General features: G+C 41.4%; 1 protein-coding gene across 4 annotated transcripts in view; it reads right to left on the bottom strand.

Annotated features, from left to right (window-relative positions):
• sema6cb (semaphorin 6Cb) overlaps nucleotides 1–24,085 on the bottom strand; it is a 161,473-nt gene that overhangs the window by 81,570 nt on the left and 55,818 nt on the right. For all 4 annotated transcript variants that reach the window (XM_087848419.1, XM_087848421.1, XM_087848422.1 and 1 more), the window contains one exon: nucleotides 13,780–13,956. The gene's annotated coding sequence lies outside the window, so the exon portion shown is untranslated. The remainder of the gene's footprint in view (nucleotides 1–13,779; nucleotides 13,957–24,085) is intronic.

The raw sequence follows: 24,085 nt of genomic DNA, 5'->3' as shown, positions 1-24,085 counted from the left end.
AAAATTTCCATTGGGATTAATTAAGCACTTTGAGCATGAGCTACAAGAGTCAAAACAACACAACATAAGTGATGGAAAATTTCCAAGATTTAAGAAATGAGGAACTACTGCAAAGTAACAGATTGCAATTCTTGACCTCTTTTTAGTAGAAACAGAGAATCTCATCTTTAGCGCTTTGCTGGGTTAAATGGGTTTTACCACAATTAAACCCTTAAAAGCTACAGCAGTTTCAAAAATAACATCCATCTAATGTCCCCTTGCAGCTTAGGTAGTCTCAGATGGATACACAAAAACAAAGTAACACTCATGTTAATGACTAAGACACTCCCCCAGTGTTTCTTTTAATGAAAACAGTGGAGGCCAAAAGATTCATCACTTCTGACAGAACACACGAGTGTTTCTGCATGGCTAGATTGGCTGCATACATACATGTTGAGCAAGCTGACATTTTTTAGGATTCCTCTAACTCACAGATGCTACATAGCTTGAAAACAAGATGAAGTTATCACATAACTTGGCATTGCTCAGACAAATAGGGCTATTTAGAACGCAACCTTTCTGCTTAGCTGATTAGTCTTCTGCAATAAACCTGGTGACAAATGATCAGAACTACCTGCACCTCAAGTGATCCAAGTCATTTTCAGGTCCATTGGAGGCATACAGTACATCACTATTGTCGGCTCTCCTACAGACCATCTTTGTTGCACTCCTGAATGGGACTGTTGGCTGCTTGCATTCCTGCATGTGTCTGAGTTGTGTGTTAAAGCTTGGCTTGGATCTCAGTATAGATAATGTAGCCTTCCAGCACTTAAGGAGGATAAGCCCTTATCTCTGTCTAAATACCCACAAGTCATTAGAGGCAATGGGGCTCCCATGGAAGTCAACTAATTACAGTTCCAATCATCATTCTTCCCAACATAAAGATCAATGCATTGGGCATTGTATTTATGATGACATTTTCACTACCTCGACATGATTAACTCTTGAAGTGAGCATGAATCGTTATTTAAATGAGACTTTTTTCCTAAAATGATGAGCTTAACTGAATTACTGAACACACATAGAAAATATGCCTCTTAATATCTGCTGCCTGGTGTCTAATTGTGTGAAAATCCGTGTTGCCTTGACAGGCAGATCTCTAAAGCTTTTCGAGTCAAGAGTCCTCGTACAAAGCTCCATGTCACCCCGCAAATAAAACAACACCACTTCATTGAGGTAGATCAAAGTAGTGCATGTAGCATTCATCTGTCAACTCCCTCACCATTCCTCAGCTGAAGACTTCCACTCATCTGCATTTTTCAGTTTTTAGAGACAAGAGAAAAAACAGACACAAAGAGAATAAAAGAAGTTGAGAATAGACCAATTCACACTGGGAGGGTGGTGTATTAAAAAAAAAGACAGGAGCACATAAATTAAAAGAGAGAGACACACACAAAGAAGGTCTTATTTTACCTGCAAACACAGTCTGATTCTGCTCCCCCCCGCCCCCTGCCCCCTCCATCCTTCCACTAGGCTTGACCAGGCAGCTACAATAATAGAAAAGCAGAGGGACAAACGGGGCCATCTATAAGGGAGCTAGATACTGGCATGAGCATGCAGTTGAGCCTGGGTGGTGGTGTCATTAAGTGTGAGTGCGTGATAAATGCACTCTGCTTGTCGTATTTGAGATTCTCATTAGTCTGTGTTCAGGAGGAGACCTGGGGCCATTACTCTTGCAGCTGCCCTGACATGAGGCTGAAGGTGTCTGTATATGAGAACAAAAGAAAGTGTGTACTTCGAGAGCAATTCTTGTATACGTAGAGGCATTTTAGGTGATGTATGACACCTTTTGGTAGCCATAGTCAAAGGTCCTGTGTCCTCACACAACAGACAGGCATGCTGATTGAATGACTTGGAAGTCTCAATAGTCATAATTCACATTCTTAATTATCACTTCCCACTGTGGTTTCTATTTAAATAACAAATTGGTCTTTGGTGAATATATTTTGTGTCACCTTAATACTATGTTAAAGGTGATACGAATTTCTTTTCATGTCTTATAATTTTACAAAGTCTCATAATGCAAGTCAGCAAAGAAAGCAGAAATAGAAGCGATTTAAAATATTTTCTATGTTCCCCGTTTAATTTTCTTGAACTAGATTTAGAGTTGACACGCTACATTCACCATTTCTGGTGTTTTATGAAGAGAAAATCACTGGCATGGTCCATAGGTATAAGTGGTGTGATGACTCTCCATATCATTTCAGAGATAAAGAAAAAGACATTAGAATTTAAATCAATGTAGTTTGAGGTAAAATGGCCTGCATTTGTATAGCGCTTTTCTAGTCCTTAAGGACCCCAAAGCGCTTCACACTGCATTCAGTCGAATGACTGAATGACTGAATGCACCCATTCACATACACATTCACACACTGGTGATGGCAAGCTACGTTGTAGCCACAGCTGCCCTGGGGCGCACTGACAGAGGCGAGGCTGCCGAACACTGGCGCCACCGGGCCCTCTGACCACCACCAGTAGGCAAATATGGGGTTAGTATCTTGCCCAAGGATATTTGGCATGCAGCCAGGAGACAGCCTGGGATCGAACCACCGACCTTCTGATTAGTGGCTGACCTGCTCTGCCACCTGAGCTACAGCCACCCAGGTACCATGTCAATATTTGCATCCGTCTTGCATTTTTCATGCAATCCCACCACTAACATCCCTGGCAGCATTCTCAGCCCTACTCACAATTCTCCTACAACATAAATGAAGACACAGGATCAGTCCAACCACAAACATCTCAAAATCTGAGGCTACGCGTTAACTTATTACAACAGCAAGTGTAACAACAGCTGACTCGTTAAACTTTAAACTGTGTTTAAAGACCACGGTGTATGATAAACTACTTTTCCTATGAGCAATCGTGAATGTTACTTCCAAACAACCTTAAGTGGTACCTATAGGATAATAACTCTTCCAGCTTCTTTCGTATAATGATAGCAGTTAGCTATTATCTAGAAAACACAGTAAATGCAATAGTACTACATGAAAATGTATTGTAAAAGCTGCCTGTGTTGCAAACTAACATAATGGCTGCTCAGTACCTTTGAATATAAATGTGTAAAAAGGCTATATGTCCCCAGGAAACATTAGCATATTAGCTGATGCTATATAACAATATATGATTGGACATTTTATTTTCAGTTTGACGTGGGAGCCAAGAAGAGGTAGCTTCCACTCTAGCTCGACAGCCTGCGTCAGTGGCTGTTAAAGTCGTCTGGACGTCTGGTCCAATCAATACACAGAGACAAGCATCTGCCCAGGTCTCCTGTTACTGTACCTCTGTCTTCATAGCTGTCTCAGGCTGTTTTCCAGACGACCATGTGCTGCTGGCTCGGCAATGAGACTTATCAGAGAATAACACAGGTAATGTGATGCCACACAGGCCGGCCGCTGACACTTTAATTTGTCACTGGCGATAGGGTTTGTCAAACTATTCCTGGAGTTCATCAGCCACCTGGCCTTATTTTTTCACTCTGTAGATGACTTTTCAGCCCTCTTGAGAAATCCTATTCGACAATGACCTTGATGCTCAACTGCTGCATATTTTTCATTATGTACGAGCCTCTGCGGAGCGAGTGCCATGTTGTTCTTCAATTGAAGAATATGCGCTGGGTACTGATGAAGCAGTATGAGAGCTATAAAATCTGATCCTCTTTCAGTAACTGACATCATTGCTTGCCTGAAAAAGAAGAACAGCAATGAGACTGTTCAGATCTCAGAGGTGTAAACTCTCGGAAGATGAAAGCAGAGAAAAATTTGAACTCTGATTCAAACATTCAGGCAAGTCAAAATGAAAAAAAAAATTAAAGGTAAATAAAGAGACAGGTAGACTATTTCGAGTCTAGGAGAAACTCACTGAGATAACTGTAAAGTTTCTCAAAAATATGCATGAGCTAATTTAAACGCAAACCTGCACACCTCCAGAGGGACAGTGAAAGTGTTCGCAGGTTATCACTAGAGGAATATATCTGCATTATTTCTGAATCTTTGGTGCTTTTAATTTCATAATTTTTACAGTTCCTTTGATTTAAAAGTTTGTACATTTCTAAGCTGTGACATATTAACAAACACAAGTGTTATAAATGCATTTTCATGATTTGCATGTAATTAGAGCGAAGTCCATCCAAAGTCCAACCGTTCGCTGCACAGTGCAACAATTCCCTGAAAGTGACTTGAAAGTATAAAACAAAAGCCTGAGAGCAAATGCAAGCACTCTTGATGAACTCTTATGTGTATATGAGGAAGAACAGTTGTCATTTGTCTTTTTATGTTTGTTTATAAGTCTTGGACATAGATTCACAGTATGCACCCAAACCTATAAACACTCTCTACAATGTGAAAACTGTGAGAGTTTTTTTTTATACACTGAATTTTCAAACTTTGGACACTGGATGGAGGCCAGGCAGAGGTTTGCAAACAAAAACAACTTTAAAGAAATTGCAAAAGAGGTCCATATTTACTTTCCCTAAAAGGATCCATTAGCCAACCTGAGAGTTGTAATACAAAATTCCCTAAAGCTTAAACTTGGACCAGGGGTCAGTTGAGGGCCATAGGCTGCAGGGCTCGAAGGTATACAAGAAAGAAACATGCCTGCTTCACCAAAGGGCATTCTGAAATTATTAAACTCTAACCTGAAGTCATCTAGCATACCCTTAAATTCCAATTTAACATGTTCAGTCATTTTTGATTGCAGTGCAGTGCTATGTGTTGCACCCCAATCGACAGCTAAAAGCCTATACACAAATGAGGACTTTCTGCAGCAGAGGAATGAGGCAGATTCACTTTAATCTCCATGACTTTACTTCCTTGCTTCTGTCCCAGGGATTTGGTACTACAGATCTCTTTTTTCTATGCTTAAGCCCTCCGGCCATATGCTACTGCCGCCCAGACTGCGACACAAAAGGCTTTTAATCAGTCTTCTCAATAACAGAGCACATTCTGTCATTAAAAACACAAGGCTTTGAGGCTTGCTTCAGTCTCTCCTTCAAGTCTGTTGGCTGAAGGCAGGTCTGAGATGCTACATCTATTGCAGTTCTGTGGTTTTCTGATCTACTTGCAGTGGCTGAGACCTTAATACTGTCCACAGCACAATTCTCTGTGTTTTGAGAAAGACCGTAGCTAGACTACTCAAACTCTGAAGTCCATAATCGCCAACCCGAACCCTTGTTTTGCTTGCACACACTATACACCCTGTTGCAGACAAACCTGACACAAAAAATGTTATGAGAAACTAAAACCTGTAGCCTGTATATTCAAGGATTTCCTGAATTAGAACAGGGCTTATGTGACAAATAACCTATAGCAACCCTAGAATAATAACCATAGAACCCAAAATTGATGTGTTACAAGAAGAATTTCCTAGAGCACTGATTTTGGCACAAACAAAGACAAACAAGTAAAAAAAGCAAAAAGCAAAAAAACAAATTACTATTTCAAATTGGCGAGACAGTGTCAAGCTAACAAGTGCAAACAGCCGAAAGCTAAAAATCAGAGATCCTATTCCATCTCAAGCAGCTCCTTTGGATTCAAGCCAACTGTCCAAACAGATCAATTTTAATGTGCACAGGAGTTATCTGAAGGGTGAAAGTGACAGAACTTTAATGGGCAAATATATGAACTTTATTATAATTGAATTAATTTAGGCTTTGCCCTCAAAGTAAACATTATTCAATAGCATAGAGCATTACCATAAATTATGCTTAAATCTAGACCAACTCTAAAATAAGAGTCACTATTTTATGACCTTTACTTGTTGTTTAAGACAAAAAATATTAGCAAACTGTTGACCCTTTGCTCATTTGAATTGTAATTATAAACAGCCTTGAGTCAAACTTTGGAGGGCTTCCTGACTTTCACCTCAACGCAATCCAAAACCTTCATTAACCAAATTCACTTAATGTTTCCAACCTGAGCAGAAGGATAAAATGACTTAGAGATGTGAGAACTGGGAGTGAAGTAAAGCGCACATCCACATCGCTTGAATTTTGTTCGTGACACAGATGTTAAGCCTGAGTGGTGTACGGCAGGGCTGCAGCCATGTTTGCTGACATTGTAAAAGCAGTTACGCTTCTACTTCTTTTCCATTACAGGGAGATGATTTATTTAAACTTAGCTGCAGGTTTGTTTTTGCACTCTATATTCTGGAAGCTTTTTGTTTCAGTGTGAATATGGCCAATGTGAACACGAGTCCTGGTTATGGGGAGTGAGGCCAGCAGACTGTTTGTTCTGACATTGAAAGAGCTGTTATCACAAACAGAGTTGTTTTCCTCCTCACAGCTTGCCGGCTGTGCTTAAGCACAGACGCACAAATGCATTTGTATGCGTTCTTGTAACAAACTGACAAACTGGCTCCTGTCCAGCAACTCTTGAGTGTCTAATAGCGTGTGGACATCTCATAAAACACTGCATGCTGTGTGAGGTTTGCACTTTTCTTTCTTTTCTTTTTTTTTTGCTAAGCTGGCTAGTTAAGCTAGCCCCAAGAAATCGCATCATTTCTGCTTTCCCATGTGAGGTTAATTAGCCATTGATAAATATAAAAGTCAGCAAAAAGCTGCTTTGAAGTCCAAATATTAGTCTGAGAGGTATGTTTCAGAGAAAAGTCGATTTGGCTCTCTCTGTTGTTATAAAGCTCATCAAAACACTGTTGAATATCAGATTAAATAGTGATCTGTAAAAAGAATAATTCACTGCTTGAGGAAAATCATGAAAGGAGACTCTGCCATTTGAGATCTTTGCTCTACAGATGCCTGTTAGGGATGCAAGGAATACATTACATGTGTTGATCGATATTCCCTGCTTAGGGCTCGCGAGTTCACTGAATATTAAACAACCGTGGGAAAGTTATCCTGTCACGTTCCAGGTGAGGAGCGCTAAAGCCAGCAATTATCCCATCCTCTCGCCCACATACTGAATGCAGGCTTTTAATGAAAAGAAAATCGGATCCATTAACGATCCCCTTTCATTTGGAAAACCTGTACTTTTAACGGTTAACTCAATTTAGAGCCATATGTGACTAGCAGATTGCTTTCCCTTACGAAAGACATGTTTATAATCTAACAGTGGCAATCATGGCTAAAAACTTTAAATCAGGCAAATTACAACTGACTGATATTTGCATGGTGGTTTTTAATGTACTAGCACTGGGGTGTTTTATTGAAGCACCCAAAGGACATTAATACATACTCAAAAATGTTTTCTGTAAATCAGCAGAAGGCAGACTGTCGCCAAGGGAACTAGGGGATTGAGGGTCAGTTCGGTCTAGAATTCCATGACGTGGTTTTCCACTTTTCTCATGATCAGTTAGGTCATCCAGGTGTCCATGAGTGCATCCTCACATACGTTTTATGGCGACGATTGAAATGTATAAAGCCATGTGACACATGCCAAGGCTCAACTAAGCCTAACCACATAGTGAAGTCTGCCTTGCGCGCATACTGTGCACAATTTAAGCGTGATTGGGAGGAGGGTTTGCCTTGTTGTTCCAGGATGAATAGAAGCCGATGAGGGAGAGTTTGGTATCCACCCAGAGAAGAATTAGGAGCTTTTATGATCAGCGTGTGGAGAGAGCGAGAGAGGCGTTTTTCTCCCTGGAGATCAGGTGTTAGCCTGTTGCCAATTCTAAGTTCCCTATTATAGATGACGTTTGCTGGCCTGTGCGCAGGTTTGGAGAATGGTTTCAAATCAGAATCATCTGATCATACTGCTTCTAAGCAGCTTTGTCATGTAACTCTACTGAAGCCATATAAGAGTCAGCTGAGTGAACATAACATAGATGTAAAGACTTAAAATCCAATCACATGTTTTTACTGGGTTTATCTTGTCCGACGAAAATATCTCGACGTTCCAGTTCTAGTTGGGCATTGCTACGTTTGTCCAAGTCTGACAACATGCCAAGACTTTGTACAGACTCCTACTCCTACCCTCTACCGTGTATTGAAGACTCTATCGATCAGGTAGGGGTAGAAAAGTTCATCAGTAAATTTGATTTTCTGAACCGCTGCTTCAGGAAATCCTGTCATTGATCTGGCCTTTACAGTGTTTTGGCGTGTACGTGAATTCAGTACTTGTGATTTTGACAGACCACAATCCATTAACCTTTCTCAGTTCTCTGCAGTTTCCCAATCAAACACTGGTTCGTTGGGCATTTCATCAGTCTTACACTAAGATAAAACATACGTTGCACTGTCTTCCTGTCTGATGGTATCTACGCCATCTCCATTCTAAAGCACCCGCTTGTTTTTGTGTTAAACTGACAACTATTTGTAAGATACTACAGCAGGAATTTTAGTAGTTTAACTGTTAACCTGTCCTTGACCCTTTACCTTTTTGCTCAAGGGTCAAAAGTGCCAAGCTTGCTTCATTTTTTAATTTTACACCAATTCGTAACCAAGGTTATTATTGTTAACGAAAACTAACGAAATAACGAAAACTAGAAGTGAAAAAACATTTGATGATGAGATGAGATGATGAGATAGCCTTTATTTGTCAGTTGCAGGTCTTTTGCCCACAACCGAGATGACAGACCTTGCCGACCGTACATACAATACACAAACATCACATTGGGGAGACAGGTCAGGCTAGGTAGCGAGGAAAAAAACATCGAAATGTGTAACACAAAAGGATAATACAGGAATGCACAGATATCAACACACCATAGCACAATAAACACAGACAAGCAACATGGGAAAGAGTTCCAGTGTGTACATCTGATCTGGGACCGCTGCAATCTTTCGACTGCGCCTCCAACTGACCCGATGTCCACATCAGAGGGGAGGTAAGCGTTGGAGGTGGCGTTGGATCCGGGGTAGGGAGGGTGATGCGTCGGTGAGTGCTTATCAGTATCAGTATATGTATGTGTGTGCGTTTCCATAGTTCAGCTGAGACAGTGTCCTTCGCCCTGCCAGGCTAAGTAAACAGTCTTCCAGCCAACCCAGGTGGCCTTGCATGGAATGGGAAGGAACAGACTAAACACAGTCGTTATCAGGGTGTTTTGTTCAGCTCCGGCCTTGTAGCTGGCGCCGAGAGGGTATCCGCATGAAGTGATGTTAATTTTTTACAGCTCATATGAATTTCAAAGCAGTTCTACAGTCCAACACTGGTCCCGTTGGAGAGCCGCGAGCTTCGCCATACTTGCGTTCTGTGATGTTGTCATTTCTTGTGCTCAAGGAGCCGATTTCTGAGAACTCACGGCAGTGTGCCTCCCCGAGATGTCATCCAATTTTGCGCCCAGAGATGTTATTCCGGCTAGCCCTTCCAAGATGTATCCAGTCTGCAGTCAGAGATCTTATTCTGAGTATTCACAGCAGCCGTAGCCTCTCCAAGATCTTATCCGTGCTGACTCAATGAGCCCATTTTGAGAAACTCACGCCTCTCCCATTGTTCCAATTCCAGCGGGCAGCCTTGTGGGGGTTTGAACAGCCGGTTCCGCTTTCTTAATTCTTCGATAAGTCAGGGCCAAGCCAGCTGCGATCCGCCAGAACCCTGTTACCATGGTTCCGAATAGGTAGATATCTTCAGCACTCAGGCTCACCCAAGCCCAAACTTCTCGTTGAGAAAGGGGTGTCGATTGCATTTAGGGACCAGTTGATCAAATCCATAATTCCTCTTTTAGGTTTTAGAGAACAGACTGTGAGAGAATGTTCCAGGGAAAATACAAAAAAACCCCACAAGACTAGACAAGGACATAAGCAGGGAAGATAAGGGAGAGGAGAAAAAGTGCGTCCGCCTCCTCCGAGAGCCAAAGAAGAAATTTTCGTTAACGGAAATAAAAATAAAAACAAAAAAAGGAAAACTAACTAAAACTGGAATGAGTGTTCACAAAACTAACTAAAATTAACTGAATTTATAGCAAAAATGTGTTTAGTTTTCGTTGATGTGTGCGTGTCATACAAGAGTCAAGGGTGAAAATGAAGTTTAGTTTACAGATTTTTTTCTTGCTGTGTCTCATTATGCCAGCAGGTGGCAGTACGTTAGTCGAGCCGTCTGTGTTGCTGCTCCGTCCACGCGCAGAATCATGTCAGGAAAAGTCGGGAGAAAGCGCCAGAGTCCAATTTGGGATTACTTTGAATATGACTGTTTTGGATAAAGCAAGTGTCTTGTAGTGGAAAGAGACATTTCTAAAGGGAAAAAAATCCCACAAACCTTAAAGTGCACTTGAAAAGCTCACACAAGAAGGCTAACCTAGCTTACCTTGAGAAGGTAAGGGAGCACACTCAACCCTCATCCCCAGAAAACAGAAGCTAACCCCAGGCAAGGCAGCGTGATGCATCCCGAGACAACAGGACTGGGATATCTACACAACTGTGTGAGTCAATTACCTTCAAAAAGTTTATCAATTCACTTGAACCAAAATTACGAACACCCGGTGCTGCAAGAGTTAATAGTCTCATTGGGGCCAAGATATACATTTTATAGTTGCCTGGTATCAATGGTTGTTCATCTGCCTTTATTTATTTATTTATTTATTTAAAGAACCCATAGGTGGGAATGTGAGTTGTCTGTCTCTGCGTGTTAGCCCTGCGACAGACAGGCGACCTGTCCAGGGTGCAGTATGGTAGCTGGAATAGCAACATACCCAAGGATGAGCAGAATGACTGATATGATGAAACTGGGATTTTGTTACACTTAATTATTGCAAACACAACTAAAACTATAACTGAAACTAATCAAAACTAAACTGAAACTAAGGATTTTCAAAAAAATAAAAACTAAACTAAACTAGCAAACAATTGGTAAAAACTAATTAAAACTGATATAAAATTGAAAATCTGAAGTCAAAACTAAATAAAAATAAAAACTAATGAAAATTGCAAAACTATTAAAACCCTGTTCGTAACACATAGTCTCTTGTGTATCCACACATAATTTAAGCTAAGATGAGTATATTTTAATGCAGCTACAAAGAAAACCCAATTGGGGAACAAATTTAATATCCCTTGGAAGGCCTAATGAGCAATGCCAGTCCTGTCAGGAAAACTATAATTTTTCCAGAAGTTATGTTGCAATAAAAAACACCCATGGGGATTTTAGACGAGTTGCACCATAGCCTCATGGGCAAACATTGTTAAGACAGCAGCTCTGTAAATAGAACAGCTGGCTGACACGTACAGTACACCGGCAAAGCTATGCCTATCGTAGGCTCTTTTTTAGGGCTCCCCGACTCTCACCGGCCTACCATTAGTCTGAGCTCTGTCTCTCTGTCAAAATCCCTGAGCATCCCTTTGCCTCTCTGAGCGGATCCAAGCAAAGAGCCTATGACAGTTAGCGAGCGCCTCCACTGCACACATCATTGATACTAATGGGGACGGAAGGCTGGTGTAGTGTGGCATGTGGAACAGAGTTTGTTGGGGTGTGTGTGTGTAGGCATACGTGTGTGTGCATGCACGTATGCGCTAACCAAAGTCAGGATTACACAAGTGAAGCGTGTTTGGCTGCTCTGTGGCACGGAGATCAATTCATGTCGTTACAGCAAATGGCATGACAACCAGTCTCCTCCCCATCACCATCTGCCTCCTGTGTGCCAATTTGTCACAGCACATCCAAGTGTGGCCATGCCTTCATTTAACACTGAACAAGAGCGCAAGTCAGGAATGAAGATGGGAAAAAGGGTAAGGAGGAGGAAATTAGGGCACTGACAAAGACTCAAGCCCTCGAGACATGCAGCGAGAGAGGTCAACTGAAGTTTATCAGAGGGCAAAGACAAAGAAATATACACAGGGGGGCATCCTGGTGACTCCAGTACAAACCACATTGCAACACTCTGGGCTAAAACGTGGGCCAGCACGTATGTCACATCTTCTAACCATATGAGTTTTTAGGAAAAGGCAAAAACAAACTAAAAAAATGAAAATAAAAAAAAAAAATCCACAATTTAATTTTAAAATAAAAAGGAGGAAACAGAGACAGCTGCATTCTCAGTGTGTTACTGATTTAGAGACAGCTTTCCTTATTTGTAGCTGAAAAGACAGGTGCTAAAACTAGGGTCATGCAGAGAAGAGATGGGGTGGAAAAGAATGTTAATCTGTTATCTGAATAAACTGGAAAAAAAAATAGACAATAATTCTAAAATGTTAACCCCTCTGTGATTTTCATTCATATCACGCAGGTTCGAAAATTTAGCTCAGTGCCCTGCTTGTAAAGTTGTACAAATTAAGACAGAGGGCAGGATTTGCCTGCAGCTTTCGGCTGCTATGGTTTGGCGTGCAAAGACCCTTTTTGTTTTTCTTGCAAAACCATGTGGGCCACGAACAAATGTTCATACATCTAAACTATGCATCAAACTATGCTTCACAGTGCCAGCACTGTGGAGTGAGTAGGTGACAAGATATGAAAGCAATGCCAGTCACTCTCTTTCTGCCCCCATCTCTCTCTCTCGCTCACATTTTTGGCACCATAATACCACTATTCAACAGAGTGGTCTGATCATGTTTCACGCCTTTGCACCCGCACTGACTGCTGTTCTGTCCCATTTCACCCTTTTTGATACGTCTTTGTGTCATCAATAATGACAGGCAGAAAATGGGTGTCCACATCGGGGCCCCTTATGCCACCGTGATGCCAGTGATCCGGTTCAACACCAACAACCTAATTCCTACAAACTCAACCTTCTAAACCAAGCTATCATGTATTGTTTCCCTGCTGTCAGCACAGCGCAACGCAAGAGCGGTGGGCTCCTATTCATTCTGACTGACGCGCAACACTCCACAATGGTCCTGTGCTGCACATATGCAGAGCCAGCCAAAAGAGGGATCACACAACAGTGGAGCTTTGAAAGGTGGTATGAATAAAGAGATCAAGAGTCCAACGTGAGCATTCATAGTGTCAGATCATCGTAAATAACAGCTCGTGGGGACAAAGCCTCTGCCAACCCCAGGAAAACAATGTGTTCGAGTTACAAACGATTTTTACACGTTTATTTGTCTACCTGTTTCTGTGAGGCAGCGCTTTGCCTGAAAGCCCTCGAGTCATTTTGCTTTTGGAAAAACACAAAATGAAATCATGACCTGCACTGTCTCATACAATCAAGCTCTTAACTGCCAAATGGTTTTCTCTTATTACTATGGCCAATGTGAGCCTCACAGGGTATGAACTTTATGCACTCAAATTCATGGCAGACAAACATGTCATTATTTCCCACATTCATCAACAATACACAAAATTGTGTGAAATTATGCTTCTGAAAGAGTTTACAGCGTGCACAGACATTTCAGAGGAATGCAGTGTAAAGCCTGGTCATGGTTAATTTGATGTATTTGTGTTGCATGCTTAAAACATCATCTCCTGCGTTTCTGCAACCATTACCTCCATTTTTTCTGGCACATGTTTGGCTCAATGACGTGTCTAAGGGCAGACGATGCTGCATGCTCTACAGATCATAAAGGCGTTTAAGGCAAACTTCTGTTTTGTCCTGCACTGCTGAATTCAAAATTTAGCATGGAAATCAAATGCTTATATTCAATCTGATGGAAGTTGGTCGTTTCTAATGGTGCCATCAAGCTGCCACTTTCAATCAATCAATGTACTTCTGGGTAAACCTCATGAACCGTTTGATTGCTTATTAAATCTTAAATATTGAACACAGCAAAATGCAAAGGAGTGAAATCAGGTGTCCAGGAGCCCTCACTCAAGTACAATGCTGGAAATATCCTAAGATATTATCCTGATTACAGATTGGGAATTCCTTAACCCAGAATGAAGGGAAAAATTTAAATCAAGGGAAAGCTAAAACTGAACTTACAAAGGTGTTTGTCACATCCAAAATCCACCAATCTCTGCTGCCCCTTCGTCTCTCGGGAAAGGACCTCGGCAGCCGTGTGCAGAAGGGGTTATGAAGATAAGGTGTTTGCAGGGTCTTCAAGGATTAAAAGTCTCTTTGAGGTCTTCCATTCAAAAAACGATCTTCAGTGAACTTCCTCTGAAAGCAAACAGAGAGAAAAAATGAGAATGTAAAGCAGAATAAAGACAGCTGCACTGCAAACACACTGCCGAAAAACCTCTGGGGTTCCTAAAACGGGGCCACTGACCCAAAGAGATCCCACAGAGAGGGGCTCTATGTCCTCTCAGTGTAAACTCCTCAGTCCCTCTGCTGTCATAACATCACAACCAACACAAGCAGAAATGGAAGCAGATGTGCCGGTATAGGCAAGCAGCTTCATGTTGCTTATAGACCACGTTGCTCTTTCCCTGTCCAATTTGATGATTTATGAGTGTGCATTCACTGTGTAATAAAACAAACAATATCAAATTTGTATAAACAAAAAGACAAATTCATGATTATTCAGCACGAATGCCTCTGCCCACACTCTCTGCATATATACACAAAATGTGGACCAAATGCACCTTGTGGTTTTAAACGTGCCCACGCTTATGGTAAACTGTGTGGGAACTTCATCCAAAACTTGGTGTTGTAACATACAATATGGAGGTAAGACTATGTAGAACAACAGGACTGATGCGCCTCCAAATATTAGCTGCAAAATAATAAAACGGAGCAACGATGGTATAAAAATAGAGCTGAACCTAACACACCCGCACTTTATTTCTGATCTGCATAACCTTGTTACCCCAGCATTAACCATGCAAATAAGTTTGCTTTCTTCATACTTTGTAGCAGATATTTAGGAGCTTTACTATTTGTCATGTTTGCTGGGAGCTTTTGCACATCTATCTAGACTTGTCAGAACTTTGAAACTTTCTTCATTCGCCTGAAGCCCCTCTCTGTTCTCAAGAGACTCATTCATGCAACACAGCTGGGGGTTTAAACCAGTGCTGCTCTGTAGTTAGTTCATCTCTCCAACTGCACAGTCATTCTTTACCCAACCTCCCCATAGCAAAACCACAATCGCACTGAAGAGAATTCATGACAGATGAACTTCCTTGTACATCCATTATCCCAAATTCAGCTCTCCGCACACACACACACAAAAAGTCATCTCAGATAACCAGCGATGACTAATGGAAAGTGCACGAATTCCCGTAACTGAGCTTACCTCCTAAGAAAATGACTTCTTAATCTATATAAACCTACATACACACGGCACTCGAGTAAAAAAAAGGGGGGGAAGAGGTTGTGACCGCAGAGTGAGTCCCAAAATCCTTAGCCACGGATAAAGCCTGTCCACTGACTCACTCACACAGCGCAGCAGATGAGCTGCATTGCTTTCCCAATCCCTCCCGAATGAGGCAGCCGACTGCAGCTGCTGTGAGCTCAACACCAACGCTCGCTCCCATCATAGATTCATAAAGCCACTGAAGGCTTGTAAATACTTAACAACCCCAGCCTTCCGCAAATTAAGCAGAGTGGTGTGACAGCTTTGGCACGCTGGTTTGTGGTGACTTAACCTGTGTGGTGTAAAGGCAGGAGGCCGTGTTATACTCTAAACACATGGCTGGTTAGTTTAAATGTTATGGCCACTACGCCAAATCACACTCTGATTTAGTCACGGGAAGTGGCCGGCTGAAGTAAAGAATGATGTCAGCTTTAAAAAGACCAAAAGAGCCTCTGACCACTCCTTTCCAGCCTCCCACCCATCAGTCATGTTGCGGACAGGCTGCAGCTGTCTTTTTTGTCAAAAATCATCTCCATCAAAAATATTAAGCAACAATAATAATGATTATTTCCCCTCCAACACATACTGTGCATGCAGAAGGGTGACGAATGAAAGAAATATGTTTAAAATAAGGTGTTAGTTATCCAAAACACCTTTAATACGCCTAGTGGCACTCATCACCTGCTTAATTTTTTTGTTTAATGTGCAACTTTATTTCAAATAAAGCTGAAACTAATACAAATTATGTTAAAATTACTTGTTTTGTCCAACCACAAAGCCTACATTTACCCCATTTATACAGTACTACTAATACTACTACTACTAATAATAAAGTTGTCATTTCAGCTTCAAACTGACTAATAATTTTAAGGGTAGGGCTTCATCTCAAACAAAATGGATATTCTCAAAAACATCCATGTCACGCAAGCCTCAACTTGTCGTTCTCAAAAACAACCTGTAGTCTGGATGACAACATGATTAACAGCCACTGGCGCAGAGGTTAGATAAATTAGGATCAGCAGATTCAGTTAAAGAGGACACAAGGTGAAGTTTTGTTGTTCCGTGCAGCTGTTTTCCCACCCAGTCTAGGCAGAGTAGGTTCCAGTATTGATTAGAGTGAATGAGATCAGCTGGTGGGGCCGCTACCAGGCACCATCACTTCAGCTGCTGGGTCTATTACACTGGGTGCTCATATAGCGCATGGGAGATGAAGGATAATGTTGCCGTGATTGTTTTATTGCCACGCTGCGATCACTGTGCCCCGGCATTAGCAGCGTTTTATAATTTCTAATCTCATTTTCTAGAAATAGTCCCGCAGAGAGGCCCCCGTATCCTGCCATAATAGTTTTGAGGTGAGCCCCATTTACCAAATGAGCTTTTCAGAGCACAACATTCCCATTAACACCACTCATACAATCCCTCTTCTCCTTCAAATGTGCACCATGAGCTTCTCCACAGACTCAATGCACCAGCAAGAAAATATTTCATTTTTAGAAGTTTTGCATCTAGTTGGTCTCCCGTGAGCAAAGTTGGCAAATTCTTTCCGTTACCAAAATTATGCTAAATCCCACTGAACGGATTGCACAGCAACACACCACACGACGACACACCACATTCCCGTCTACAATCCCACTACGCTGGAAACTTCCCTGCAGTGCTCGCTTGGTTATGGTAGTGATCAATGGCCCCCTGGCAGTGGGCGTTCGGGGAGGGGGGGGGGGGTCTAGGGGTACAGGAATGGTGGTATTAATAATGCAAGGTCCAGGCCTGTCATATCCTCCATTAGCACAGAGGAGGCGGGAGGCCTAAAGGCTGATTGATTACTAATTAGATTAATTGCTGTCTTTTAGAAAAGGAGGAGAAAGTAATAGACCGGAGTCCTGACAAGTGTGATGGTATTGGAGCCAGGATGGCTGAAAAATATACATACAGTGTGAGGAAAAGTGGCTCTGCAGATTACAAATCAGGCTTCTCCTCTCAGTTCAGTATTAAATTAAGGAAAGAATACCCCGAGTCTGTGCAATAAACAACAGATCAATCAAGAGCCGGCCCACCGATTGGTTTAAAAATGTCGAATAAATTGCTCAGTTCTCTGCAGGCCTCTCTCTTAAACGCACCTGTCCATGCCAAAGGAACAACTCACCTGCAGTGCTCGTGGTACTAACTGAGGTCGACAGCAGTATTATTTGTTGCTTTGATTCGAGGCCATTCCCGCCCTATTATTCCCACATTTGTTGTCTTGTTAGCTATTGCCATCTGGAAAACACAACATGATAAGGCCAACTTCTATCCAGTTTTCATGTAATGAGGGTAATGCTAGTGTTGCAGAAAACTGCCATTTGCCAACAGGCACAGAGGTTTGGAGAGATTAAGTTACACTTAATCTCCCAACTGTCCTTTAGAGATAAAACTAATAAAACTCACATCAAAGCCTTGAGTTGTGTTGCACACATTGTGCAGTGTGAGTGGTAAAGTTACCAAATGATTAGGCAAATATATTTACCGCCATCTTTTCTTCCGCACAGCATTTAGTTAAATTCACAACACTAATTTCTGCCCTAAGTCACTTTGGACTGAAATTGGTTTTGCCCACATTTTGGACTCAAAGTAAAACTCAGTTTCGTGATATTCAGTGTCACAGTGTAACCTCCACAAGATGAATGTGATGCATCTTTGTTTGAGGGCGTATTTATTGTAAAATTGATCAGGACCTATCTGGCAGACTGTGGGAAGATGTTATTCTTAATAATAATAATTATCCTTGCTTTCAATTAACAGCGTCCGACTGTCTCACACAGTCACACAGTCTTTCTGAAGCACTTTAATCCAAATATTAAAATTTATTGGAAAACCATCCTTCATTAAATCAGGCATCAGGCTTAAAAAAAAAAAAATCAAAAAAAAATCACATAATCCAAGCCCACGATCGACATCACAGCTGCAGTTATTTCTGTCAAAATCACATCTTAATTCCCAACAAGTGGCAAAGCAGGCATGCATGTATGAGACTAATTGGCACATTGGTATGGCCACACTCATTATACACGCCCACACTCAACATAAATAGCCTCACACTTCTGTGGGAATAATGCCTTCCAAATAGGGAGCTGTATTATTTGTTTCGGCTTGCCTCTACACCAACAGACCATGGAGAGCCATATCGTGCTCTGCTGGTTTTCACAAAGCTCACGGGAGAACAGTCCCAGCATGCATCGCTACGTTCACTGCAATAACTGTGCCACTTTTGATTTTAAAGAAAAAAAAAATGACAAGAAAAAAAAAAAGATTTATTCTCTAGAAGCCTGTCGAAAACATGCATTTGGCCCAACTGCAAAATTACAAGGAAAGCCTGCACCACAGTGAAATCTGTCGTCCATATCCATCTCACAAATCTGACATAATGTCATCGACATCAGAGCTGGACTGCCAGTGATGCACTTCGCCAACACAGGGCTTGCTTTTTTGTGCTTCTTATCTCATGTCATGAATCATAAAAAGACTCATCTTTATCAGCCTGTTTGACAGCGAGATGGGTCTTTACGCTTTCTTGTCACACATGAGTTCTCGAGAAGCTGTCAGGATGAAGTGGAATATTAGACCTATTAATTATTCCACTCCTCCATCCTGCTGGGAGGCAGTTCTGAGACAGTTCCTCGTATCTGACAAAGTTCATTTATGCTTGACTCCACTGCTATAGCAACAAATGTCTAAAGACGGAGCTTTGTTAGACTACCATAACTGAAATCTGTTGACACATCATCCCAAAGGACAACACAACCAACAAATTCATGCACAATGCAGAAACTGTCATGATTAGTCTTTTGAACTTAAGCCACCTTCAGAACTCTTGACATGTTATTTACCAACTTTACTGTGTCGTCGCTGCCAGGAAGCACTTACATCTTTGTTTGGAGCGGGACAAAAAAAGAAAAAAGGAAAAACTGAAGCCACACAGGGTTTGAGCAAGCAAAGGTTACACACTGTTACCGTCAGGCCTCTGGGTTAGGAACCTGTAACACCACAAGCCATAGAGGAAGCTCTTTCTTATCCGTTCTTTAAAACAACCGCCTCGTGCATGTCTTTCCATGTTTAGTTCTGTCAATCTTGGTTTGTAGCTGCTTTCCTTTTTCTTCTTTCCATAAGCCCAAAGCTACCTCTCACCTCCTTCTCGCTGCCTCGGTGGCTCACTGCTATGACAGCATGCTGTGCTAATTGAAAGCGACCCTGACTCGTCCTTTTTCCAAACCACTCTAGCTGATGCCCCGTTGTTTTTCTCTCCGCCGGAGGTTGACAACTGGCCTTTCGACTGCGGCGTCAACTCTGACCTCGCCGCGCTGGCCTCTCGCCTTTCTCCCTCTGCGAATGCGGGGCCAAATCCGAAGCCACACAGAGCGGCGAGAAACTGCAGACTTGCATGTTTTCCCTCACTGTTCTTACGAGTTAAAGAAATTTCTCCAGAGTAAATGAAACCAGTCCTCTAGCGGTTAGAAAATGTGCTTTTTGCCATTTTTTTTCATGCAAGTATAACTGATGCATGACATTGTTTACACACTAAAAAGAGATCTTCAATTTGAAATTCAATGAAGATGCAAACAATTCCAAGCAATCTTCCCCCGAACATGCTCTGCAAACTCTGAAGGACAAAAGCACAAACTCTAACTTAATGGATGAGATACAGCTGCAGCACAGACAACATGATTAGATTCTCCTCATACTTAATTCCTTTATCAAAAACTAGTGATATTCCACTAAAACAAAACGCTTGTACCTGCAGTGTTTCAACAGAGGTGGGCTGCTCTTATCACCCTCACTGAATAGGACTCGGGCCCATAATGTAATAGCCTAGCGGTGTGCTCATAAATCACTTGAAGAGGCTGCATGCCACATGCACTGACACTCCCAATCTGCCAACCTGTGTCTTTATTAAAGAGCATATTATATTGAAAGGCGCTTTTTCCTCAGTTGCCCCTACTATAAACGCCTCAGCTCATTTTTATGCAAACAAGAATACAAATACTTTCCTCTGCAGGCACAAATACATTTCTCTAAGCTTTAATATACACAAAACTGTCTCTGTGTCTGTGTTTGTGACAGAGTGCCTTTGTTTTTACATCTTGTCACCATTCCTCTTCACAATTACATCAATTGTCTCCCTCCCACAGCAAGTGAGGCATCAGTTCGGAAGTATGAATGTCTATTCATATCTGATTTGCCTTAGTGAAAACTCCGTGTTATTGGCTGTACAGTGCACACAACAGTATGCGTTTGTGCTCTGCTTTGTTGATGTGTTATATTTGCTTTATCTCTCCATCCTTTCATTAACTTTGACAACTAAATGGGAAAAATCTCAAAAGTAAATGTCATGTGAGCTGACGAAGAAATCGCAATAACATGAGATGAGTCACCATATGGCCGTATATGTTGACGGAGAGAAAACATTGATTCTTTCCGTTTTCTCAAAGTTTTCTTCCCATCTAAAAGACAATAGTTGACTACTCTTTTATTTTCAAATGCAATCGATTTGCTTCTCCACCCTACTGAACTCTGAACTCTTTCTTTAAATGCCCACTGCTTTAAACAACTGTGAAGTAACAACAGGCAAATGTCCCTTGAGATGCTCTTCTGCCCAAGAGCACTTATGGATCGTGCAAACGTCACACAGATCATTATAAATTACTAAAAGTCCAAAAACCCCCAGAATTCAGACAATACATATAAAATGGAACAAAACAAAACTCAGATTGTATGTGTGTGTTTTCCTTTCCCCTTTTTTAAAAGCCTTTAACCTGCAGTAATAAAACTGCCTGACTCAGTACCAGCTGTGACATTGCTACTACATACTGTCAGCTCCAGTGATTTATTAAAACTCAAAGAAGCATAATTTCAACAGGATTACACACAGAAAGAGGTTCTTGTTATATGTAGTTTTTAAAATAAAAAAAAAGGAATAAAAATAAGCAACTAAGCTGCATAGGGCAATTCAGCAGAGGGCTTGTGTGAAAGAGCAGGAACAAGGTAAGATGGCAGCAAATAATTCGCTGTTATGACCCCCAAAGGAAGCGACTGAAAGAAGACTGCAGCAAGATGTCAAGTTCATTACAAGTCAATATTTGCATAAAATGTACTTGTTACATTCAATTAGAGCTTTTAATAATCACCATTGTTTTCATGCATCTTTGTTCTTTCACCCCTAAGGACAGCTACTCATCATCTTAGGGGTTTGGATATAATACACATGATGAAAAAGCTTTATTGAAAGGATTGAAGGAATCCAAGATGTCAAGTCTCTGCCTGCACTAAGAGCTGTGATTATTTGTGCCAACTAAATGTGTCTAAGATTCTGCCGGCTGCCACAGTGCTTCCAACCAAAATCATGCAAATCGAGAACAGGAAAAACACTAAATCTCTTTCTCCCACTCATTTCTTGCAAACAAGGCGCATCCCTTGGTAAACACTGGCAGCAGAACACATCCTGAAAGAAAGCCTCGCTGCTGAGAGACAGAAGTGTAAACAGCTCTCAAACTCTCAGAATAGAAGTTGTTACACTCTAGAAATAAAATACTGTGGATGGGAATTGAACAAAGGCATGGGTTACTCGTTAGAGGTTTTGCTTTGCAGGCTCCTGTGGCTGTGACATGACCAGAGTCCTGCACAATCTGTACCCACAAAAGTAAAACTCTGCGAGCATGAACATAATTAGTCGGAAAACTGTCTCAATTCAGGTGTTTCCCTACAGACCTTACGCAAAACTAATTCCTGTAATACGCATCATAGCTACATAATTATGCTAACAAATAGGCTCGAGACACAACACTTCGTGTTTTTAGTCTGAATAAAGGAAAACTTTTATGACCACAGCTCCATGCCAATTAGATGCTTCAGCTGTCATAACCATTGCTGGAATGGAAGATGCACCAGAACTCAAAAACAGAAGCCAAAGCTGTCAGCCTGGTTGGTGTGTGCACCGATTTCTCAGCTCAGTGAAAATTCAAAAGAACGCCTGAAAATATCCAAAAAAAGGAATAAAAATATCTTGAACACACATAAAACTACCTTTGACAGTCTTTGTTAACTTAAAATCTCTTAAACTGTAGTAAATAATTCATGCTCACTATGTGGTTTCATATTTGTGACTTTCAGTCGCTTTTTTTTGGTCTACCTGACCAAAAACAAATTTTTATTGTTCAGAAGGTCTCTTGCTCAGGAAGCTGGTGTATTGTGCACCAGGATTTATGCTGCAAGCTTTAGCCATAGTCCAACACTTAATCTTTCAGAACTTAAATAGCTCACTCCTGGAAGATATGACGCAAACCACCTGCTGCAAGTTGAGTACTGCATGTTCACTTCCGACAGAAAAGAAAGTAAGAAAAAAAGAAATCAGACAAGCAGTAATTTCAAATGGGTCCAGATGCAACTCATCCTTCCCCTCGTCTTTAACTGCTTCAGGCTTACCTGTCCTTTTCAGACATCATTTCAAAAAATGGTCAGTAGAAAACGTGTGGGTAAGGAGTGTTAGATAGCTGAATTTAAATGCATACATGTTGTATCTTGACAATACAGATCAAATCTCACAGCAGCTGAGGCTTAGCCACTGTTTGTCATCTTGTCTAATGTGGAACGTGCAACACGAACAGTGAAGTAGAGCAAGGCAGACAGGTAATCCAGGATTACAACACCGACATGTCATTTCTGTGGACGCTGTTATCCCTGCTCTCTCGTCTTTTGCGTGAAATGCAGAGTTCAACCCCATCTGTCTGCCTGAAAACTCTCCTCTGGCACCCATCAATGGCGCACCGTGGACCAGCATAGACGACGAGATAATGAGCTCCCGTTGCCTTGTCAACGCCATCCGTTTTTTTCCCCCCCCTCCGACAATCTTAAGCTCACGTTTGCCAGTTTCCAGGTGTTTGGAGCTCTAAAGCAAACAAGGTATCCCGATAGTAAATTAAATTTCATATTGTTTCAAAATCCTTCCAACAGGCACCCACAGACTGACAATATTATAACTAGTCTGCAGTTTGCTGGAGAGATAGCAAATGCAACAGCTTATAAGACTAAAGACTAAAACTAAAATCCTACAAAAAGGGAGCATGTCAGAGTAACTAAGGTAAAAGGTAAGGTTCACACACAATCTCAGTGTGACAAGCTTGTAAAAACTGAAGTTAAAGATTTGTTTTATTGTTGAAGGCACCAAGTATACACGTTGATTGTCCTGTATTTGGCCTAAATGACTCATTGAATCCATTTACTGAAAAAAGAAAGTGAGTTTTTAAGTCCACTTGCTTAAAATTGTCTTAGTATGAGCGTTCAACTGGGATGCTTCATCTATAGCCTTAAGACCAAGTCCATTTGTTTTTCCTTCTTTTCCCGTTTTCTATATCATCCAATTCCCTTTTTAATTCTGTCCCCACTTCCAATTCTGTTTTGTGCAAGCATATAGTCACATATTCATTTACAAAATATAGTGCCATCTCAGTGATTTCAACAAAGCTCTTTGAGAGCCACACGCTAAAAACATGCTTCTAATAAACTTAGGCTACGTCCACACGTACACGGGTATTTTTGAAAACGGAGATTTTCCGTTTTCGTTTTAAAAAATAATCCCGTCCACACGTAAAGGCAGAAATGAAGGAAAACGCTGCTAGGAACATGCCAAAGCAGCAGGTGGCGCTATATTCCTAACCGTGTAGAAATGTTGGCCAATCAGAAGTCTAGAAGCCTCGGTGGGAAAAAGTAAAAAAAGTTGGGGCATAGAAGCAGAACCGAGTCGTATGTGTGGAGGGACAGCAACTGTGTGTGTATATGTAAGCATTTAAACACTGCAGAGAGTACAATTAACAGTAACAGTGTTGTAGAAATTCATTTCACCGAAACAATAACGTGGCGCACAGTGTGACGTCAAAAAAGGCGCACACCTTTGACGCTGCGTTTTCTGCGTTTTTCTCGTCCACACGTAAATGCAAAAACGAAGTTTTAGAAAATATCCACCCTGGC

Source organism: Neolamprologus brichardi, chromosome 11, assembly GCF_056152115.1.
Source record: "Neolamprologus brichardi isolate AB-2024 chromosome 11, ASM5615211v1, whole genome shotgun sequence".
NCBI classification, from domain to species: Eukaryota; Metazoa; Chordata; class Actinopteri; order Cichliformes; family Cichlidae; genus Neolamprologus; species Neolamprologus brichardi.
This window is presented reverse-complemented; position numbering and strand designations above follow the sequence as displayed.